This window comes from Bos taurus, chromosome Y, assembly GCF_002263795.3.
Source record: "Bos taurus isolate L1 Dominette 01449 registration number 42190680 breed Hereford chromosome Y, ARS-UCD2.0, whole genome shotgun sequence".
NCBI lineage: Eukaryota > Metazoa > Chordata > Mammalia > Artiodactyla > Bovidae > Bos > Bos taurus.
Genome location: NC_082638.1, coordinates 2,260,356 through 2,268,618, shown reverse-complemented (window position 1 = coordinate 2,268,618; position 8,263 = coordinate 2,260,356).

Here is an 8,263-nt window from a genome sequence, read left to right as displayed (position 1 = left end):
ATATATTATATATATCTTCTCATATATATTATATATGTTATAAGTCCAGGACTTCAATCCAAATAAGAATTTACAATTTCTAGAAAAGAGTATATTAAACTGTATTAGCCTTTATGTCCATTTTTCAACATGACCGTAAATAAATCATTCACAGAGTAACATCGTCTTACACCATCGGGAACATCTGAATAGAACTGAAATCGGAAGCCAGTGGCAGGAAAAAAAAGAAAAAAGAATTATCTTTGGTAAATGAGCCAAAACATAAAAAAAAAAAAATAACCCAACCCAACAACTGGCTTCCATAGCAAAAATTACAAGTACCAAATGTGGACACACGCAGAACGCTGTGTTTCATATTAGCATCTGGTTTGCTCCTAGGAAATAAGACAAGTACTGCAACAGTGCATTCTAGGGGCCCTTTAAGCTACGACCTCTCTCATTACTTGGAGGATCAGCTTTAAGAACCAGTATCCCTCCTCCCCGAACCCCGGAGGCTCATCCAGGACAATTATCTACACGCCCTCAAAGAGCAGGGATAAAGCAAGAAAATGTCGTGATTTAAATATGGACAAGACTCTCTACCTTTGGGGACCTGATTTAATAAAGCAAAAGAAAAACTCCAAAGTTGAGGCAAGCAAAATTCTCAAGCTTGTTCATCTGTCTTGTGGACCACTGCTTAGTTTATAACTCTTGAAACCAAAAGGACAAGGCTATTTTTCTTCCTCTTCCACTACCTCCTCTGAAGAGAAACCTGGCCCATCCTGGCAAAGAAGTCAATATTTTGCCTCAGATAAAACATCAGAGGGAACCACAGCTTAGCACTCTGAAGTGCTGGTTTTAGTACTAACAGCAGTAAAGATACAACCGCATGGGTGAATCAGACGTCCACAAGTGTGCTTTGCATAACCACTTACATCCACGGGCAAACTTCAGTAATCAAAGAGCATGCCGCAAAGTAAATACCCCATGCTCTGCCGACAAAATTGGTTTGCAAATTTCGCAAGATGGCTTGGGGCTGTTAGTTTCCAAATAACTAAAACGTTATTTCAATACACAATGGCAAGTTACAGTTGGAGACGGAAATGGTAACCCACTCCAGCATTCTTGCCTGGAGAATCCCAGGGACAGAAGAGCCTGGTAGGCTGCCATCTATGAGGTCGCACAGAGTCGGACAGCAGCAGCAGCAGCAGCTGCCAGGCATACTCCCCACACCTTCTTCATCCATTCGTCTGTTGATGGGCACTTGGGCTTGCATATGATAAATAATGCTACCATGAGCATTAGGGTGCATGTATCATTTCTAATGAGACTTTGTCTTTCTTTTCTTCTAAATACATACCCAGTGGTGGAGACCTGAGTTTCCTCCCTGGGTCAGGAAGATCCCCTGGAGGAGAGAATGGCAGCCCAGTCCAGTATTCTTGCCTGGAGAATCCCATGGACAGAGGAGCCTGGTGGGCTACAGTCCACGGGGTCTCAAAGAGTCGAACACGACTGAAATGACTTAGCACCCACATAAACACTTCGTCCTTATGAAGACCTTTGCATTTTTTACTTGGTCAGCATTACTGGGTTCTGTCTTCAGTGGATTTACAGTTTCAGAGTATTGACACCTCTGGTTTATTTTTATTGAAACTGAAGGCCATGGTTTGTAATACATCCTATTTCCTTGGCCTGTATGTTGCTTCCTCCTGTCCGGGGTCATGGTACTTTTCTTCCTGTTGCTGCTGCTGCTGCTGTTGCTGCTAAGTGGCTTCAGTCATGTCCAACTCTGTGCGACCCCATAGATGGCAGCCTACCAGGCTCCCCCGTCCCTGGGATTCTCCAGGCAAGAATCATGTGTCTGGTGACTGTTGGTCTTTTAGGGGTGCGGCTTGATGAGAATGGGATTCGTTTTGCAAAGCAACAGCCTCCAGTTTGGTCCTGCAGGCTTTGCAGGTAAGAAGGAGTAAGTCACCACACAGAAAGGACGGATGGTTTGAAGGATCAGTTGTAGTTCTGTTGGGTTTGGGGCTTCAGGGAATTTCAGGTCATCTGAGTTCCACTCATTCAGTTCATTGAGTCTTTCAGCCCACGACTGCAAATCTTACACCCTAGCTTCTGTGCCAAGGTAGATCTGAGCCAAGCAAAGCAAATGCTTAATACCACTGTCCACAGTCCTTGGAGCTGAGATCCATACTCTGTAATCCAGGGGCACAAAAAAGCACAGCGGAGTCTGTATTTGCGTCTTCCCGTGAGAAATCACAGAAGCGGTGTAGAGTCCGCCTTCTGAATATTGCTTTCAGCCAGCTGAGTCTAAATCAAGTCCCAGAAATCCTATTCATGATTACATTCTCCGTGAACCAGATAATATAATGCATGATATGCACAGCTGCATTTTTGAAAAGAGCTTCAGGTGGAACTGACCCACCTCGTCTGCCAAGGATCGCATGGACTCATCCATTATGCCAAATGGTGTGCTTACTTAGTTGCTCAGTTGTGTCCGACTCTCTGCGACCCCCGTGGACTGTAACCCACCAGGCTCCTCTGTCCATGGGGATTCTCCAGGACAGAATACTGGAGTAGGTTGCCATGTCTCCCTTTGCAGGATCTTCCCAATCCAGGGATCGAACCCAGGTCTCCCGCATTGTAGGTGGATTATTTACCGTCTGAGCCACTTAGGGAAGCCCCAGAATACTGGGGTGGGTAGCCTATCCCTTCTCCAGGGGATCTTCCCAATCCGGGAGTCGGACCGGGGTCTCCTGCATTGAGAGACAAGGTGTTGGGAATAGTGACTTTATTCAGAGAGCCAGCAGACCTGGAAGACGGTTGATGTGTCCCAAAGAACCGTCTCCCCCAAGTCAGAATTGAGATTCATTTTATCCTGAAAGGAGAGGGGATGGGCGTTGCTCTTCACACATCTTGATGCAGGAATCCTTTCTTCTTGCAGCCGACCTTGTGCATTACAGGTCAGGGTGTGCCTGTGGGCCTCCAAGAAAACTGTTATTGCCTGTTCCGCAACTTTTTATCTCTGTATGACCCCGACAGTGTTATACTCTGAACGTTCAGAACCTTGACAATGGAGTATTGTGTTTTTTTCAGGCTATTAAAACAACAACAACAAAAAAACCCTAAGCTCATGTCATCTGATCCCATTGCTTCATGGCAAATAGATGGGAAAAAAGCGCAAATGGTGGCAACATTCCTTCTCTTTCTTAATATTTGACCATTTGAATCGTGATGTATCAAAAATAAAATCTGTCAAGGAAAGAAATGGACAAAAGACAGTTCAGTTCAGTTCAGTAGCTCAGTTGTGTCCAACTCTTGGCGACCCCATGAATCACAGCACGCCAGGCCTCCCTGTCCATCACCAACTCCCGGAGTTCACTCAAACTCACGTCCATAGAGTCAGTGATGCCATCCAGCCATCTCATCCTCTGTCATCCCCTTCTCCTCCTGCCCCCAATCCCTCCCAGCATCAGAGTCTTTTCCAATGAGTCAACTCTTTGCATGAGGTGGCCAAAGTATTGGAGTTTCAGCTTTAATGTCATTCCTTCCAAAGAACACCCACTTAGTAGCAAAAGCTATAGGACAGAGAGGTTAAAGTTAAAAAAAAAAAAAAAAAAAAACATTTAACACAGAGTCAGGTTTCTTCCCTGTTATGCTTGGAATATCTGAATGGAGCTCTGTAACGAGGGGCGAAAGAAGTCTGGAGAAAAACAACACATATGCCCACAAGCCTGTCTATATGAAATACAAAATTTGCACTCACAGGCATAAAAGTTGAGAAAAGAACAAGGAGGCGATTGTTAACGAAATTCAGGTTAGAGGTTGCCTCCAGGGCAAATGGAGAGAGTGCCGGGGAAGGCTTCTAGCGGCCAGCAGTGACCTATTTCTTGACACCATGGTGCTTCCGTGTTTTGGCCTCCTTCAGAAATACGTACATTAATTTTTAAGCCATTTTTATCATGTATGCACGCCCCATCATCAAAAAAAAGTTTACATAGGAAGGGACAAAAAGATATGAATTGCAGAGATAAATCTTGGTCTGCAAGGGAAACAGAGAACGTACATTTTCTTTCTGGGTTCGGCCACACAGAGGGACATGTGGAAGATGCTTGAGATAGATATAAAGTGTGATTTCATCATCCCTTACCGTCACTAGGACCACTAGGAAACTAGATTCTGGGTTTTTTTTTCCCATTGGGAAGGCTCTATCACTCCCCACTTCTTGAAGGAGAGTGGGTTGGATTCAGATGGCATTTTGGTCGGTGGCTCGGGCCCGGAATTGCATGGCACCTCCTGTGTTTATCTAGCCCCTTAACCTGTGCATATAATTAATATTAAGTGTGTATGATTATGTCTGTGTTTATCTGTCTCTCCGTCTCTCCGTCCACTGATCTATCTATCCATGCCTTCGTTCGCTGATCTAATGGTCTACATAGATAAATTATAGATACATACATAGATGTAGACAGTTGATTGACAAGTAGATAGATTGATACAGGGATGGGTGGATGAGTACTTCAGTGGGTGGAAAGACAGGACTGATAAATATAGAGAGGTGATGGGTAGAAGATAGATACTAGATAGATCGTTTAGTCGCTCAGACTTGTCTGGCTCTTTTGGGACCCCATGGACTGTAGCCCACCAGGCTCCTCGGTCCATGGGATTTCCCAGGCAAGAATACTGCAGTGTGTTGCCATTTCCTCCTCCTCCAGGGGGTCTTCCCAACCCAGGGATGGAACCCAGATACCATAGGCAGATTCTTCACCCACTTGAACCATTCGGGAAGCCCCAGTAGATAGATAGGTAATACAAGGTAGATAATACAAGATATTAATAGAAGGAAAGAGAGAGGAAGAAAGAGAAAGAAAGAAAAGATAGAGTAGACCAACTCTGAACAAAATATTCTTTTCCTTAGAAAATTCTAGCCTTTAGCTGGATGAATTTTTCTTCCCAGTTCATGACTTGCTGTCACCATCGTAAAAAAGTGGGTGGTTCTAGGATGTCAGCACCCTAAAAAACACCTCTCGGGTTTTACTTCCTTCTGCTGTAGGTAGTTTGGTTTTTTTCCCCCTTCTATTTCCATTACCCATCCTTTCTTCTCCGTTTACCTGCCCAGTTACATCCACTCTGTTGAATTTCTCGTATGCATTTTAAAACTTCTCCTTGCAATTGCAGTCTTTACCCCCTACTAGAAGCCCTCTTGTCCTCCACCTTTGAGTAACATCCATCCATCATTCTTTACATCTCAGATGATCCCTCACCTCAGCGAACCTTCCCATTTCGGTTCCTCCTCCACACCCTTTAGCTCTCTACCATTCTCTACGAATCCCCTTTTTATTTCCTTAGGGGCAGTGAGACATTAAATATTTATGTTTTCCTTCTCTCATTTAAAGAGGTGTTTAGGTACTAAGCCTTCAAGCCTCAGGAAATTTTTGTAGCAGAGCAGGAAGAAAGACAACGGGTCAATAAATATATCTGCCTTCTAATTTGTGTGTTTCTACAATACTATGCGCATATGACTGGGAGAAATGCCAGTGTATGTCATGGGGAGTGTGATCGTTGTAAGGGACCCATCCCCTGAGAGAGAAGCAGGTTTCGGACACATACCAGGGTTTTGCAGAGCCTGAAGGAGAAATGGGGAAGCGTGGTCTGAAGGTTGTGTAAGCAAGGCGGGTACCTGTGCTGTCATTCCTCAGCCTCACAGGGTGGAATGATCTTCCCTCGTTATTGTTGTTCAGTCACTAAGTCGTGTCCGACTCTTTGTGACCTCATGCAGCACACCAGGCTTCCCTGTCCATCACCATCTCCTGGAGCTTGCTAAAACTCATGTCCATCGAGTCGGTGATGCCATCCAACCATCTCATCCTCTGTCATCCCCTTCTCCTCCTACTTTCAATTGTTTACAGCATCAGGGTCTTTTCCAATAAGTCAGCTCTTCACATCAGGCGGCCAAAGCATTGGAGCTTCAGCTTAAGCATCAGTCCTTCCAATGAATATTCAGGACTGATTTCTTTTAGGATTGACTGGTTGAATCTCCCTGCAGTCCAAGAGACTCTCAAGAGTCTTCTCCAGCACCATAGTTCAAAAGCATCAATTCTTCAGTGCTCAGCTTTCTTTATGGTCCAACTCTCACATCCATACTGGAAAAACCATAGCATCAGGTGGCCAAAGGATTGGAGCTTCATCTTCAGCATCAGTCCTTCCAATGAATGTTCAGGGTTGATATCTTTTAGGATTGACTGGTTTAGGACAGATTTTCTCCTGGAAAACCATCTACTCTGTATTCAACATGGAAGTAGGTTATCTGATAAGAACTGAAGAACAGCTCAGTCGTGTCTGACTCTTTGTGACCCCATGGACACCAGGCTCCTCCATCCATGGGATTTTCTAGGCAAGAGTACTGGAGAGGTTTGCCATTTCCTTCTCCAGGGAATCTTCCCGACTCAGGGATTGAACCCAGGTCTCCCACATTGTAAACAGACGCTTTAGCATCTGAGCCGCCAGGGAAGTCCAGGGATGACACAGGGAACCATAAAGAAACAAATACCAGATCCGTGGCAGATCCCTGGAAAGCATGGACCAGATGGAGCTGAATTTTCTCTCTGGCTTATTGAAATAGCCCTCAGTGTTCTGAGGTCAGCTGACCTGCAAAAACAAACACTACATTTGCTCTATAATTGAGCCAGGACTAGCAAACTCTGGGAGATAGTGAAGGACAGGGGAGCCTGGCGTGCTGCAGTCCACGGGTGGCTTGGATACGACTTAGCAACTGAACAACAGCAACAGATTGTAGGAGACATTGTACCTACTGGCATTCATCAACGTTGTCACACGCTTTCTGTGTGGGGGTGATAAACAGTGTCTTTTCCTTACTCCATGCTTTAGGACAAGAACATGCTGCTCCTGCTGCTAAGTCGCTTCAGTCGTGTCCAACTCTGTGCAACCCCACAGACGGCAGCCCACCAGGCTCCCCCACCCCTAGACAGGAATAATCACGCAGTGGACACAGTCTGAGGGCTTCCCAGGTGGTGCTAGTGGTAAAGAACCCACCTGCCAATGCAGGAGACCAAAGAGACACAAGTTCAATCCCTGGGTCAGGAAGATCCCCTGGAGGAGGCCATGGCAACCCACTCCAGTGTTGTTGCCTGGAGAATCCCATGGACAGAGGAGCCTGGTGGGCTACAGTCCACGGGGTCGCAAAGAGTCAGACACCAAAGAGTCAGACACGACTCCATCGATTCAGCACGCATGCAGGCAGTCTGAAATCTAACACAATGGAAATTTTAAACTTCCTGCAAGCTCACTCTTCTCCATGGCAAAGGCTTCATTTATTATGAATATCAGAAGCCAAGAAAAGCACCATGCGGGGGTAAAGACTCAGTTGTACAGAAGTCTGACCTATCCAGTGAGGTCCTTGTGTTGACAGCTACCTGGTTCTGTAGTTTTTTGTTCGTTTGTTAATTTTTATTAGGCTGCACTGGATCTTCATTGTGACGTGTGGGATCTAGTTCTTTGACCAGGAATCGAACACATGCCTCCCTGCATTGGGAGCCTGGAGCCTTAGCCACTGACCATCAGTGAAGTCCAAGAACTGTAGTTTTTTTTATCTTGACTCAGATGGTAAAGAATTCACCTGCAATGCAGGTGCAATGCGGGTTCAATACCTGGCTTGGGAAGATCCCCTGGAGAAGGAAATGGCAACCCACTCCAGTATTCTTGCCTGGAGAATCCCATGGACAGAGCAGCCTGGTGGGCTACAGTCTGTGGGGGTGCAAGAGTCGGACACAAGTTACTAACACAACAATCCCAACTTCCCAAGCACTTTAACAGTGTCAAATGCCAACAGATACCAGATATCCAGTCTTGAAAATGATCTGCAAGTACATCCCATAATCAATGTGTGTTTATTAATGCCGCTGGAATCTTTAGGCTGTAAGTTACTGTCTCTTCTTGCTAGTTCTACCATAACCAAGTAATTGTAGAGTGGATGCCTTCAATGACAGATGCTTACTTCTCACTCTCTGTCATCATATAGTGTTAAGAGATAATAACTGCCAGACTGTCCCTCCAAACAACCCACAGACCCAGTAACCTGACCTGCATTGTAGTCATAGGCAAGAATTTTAGAGGTAGTATACAAGCTCCAGATAGCAGGTCATAAATCCTGGTCTGGGAAATCAAACCAGTCCATCCTAAAAGAAATCAGTCCTGAAAATTCATTGGAAGGACTGATGCTGAAGCTGAAACTCCAATACTGACTCCTTGGAAAACACCCTGA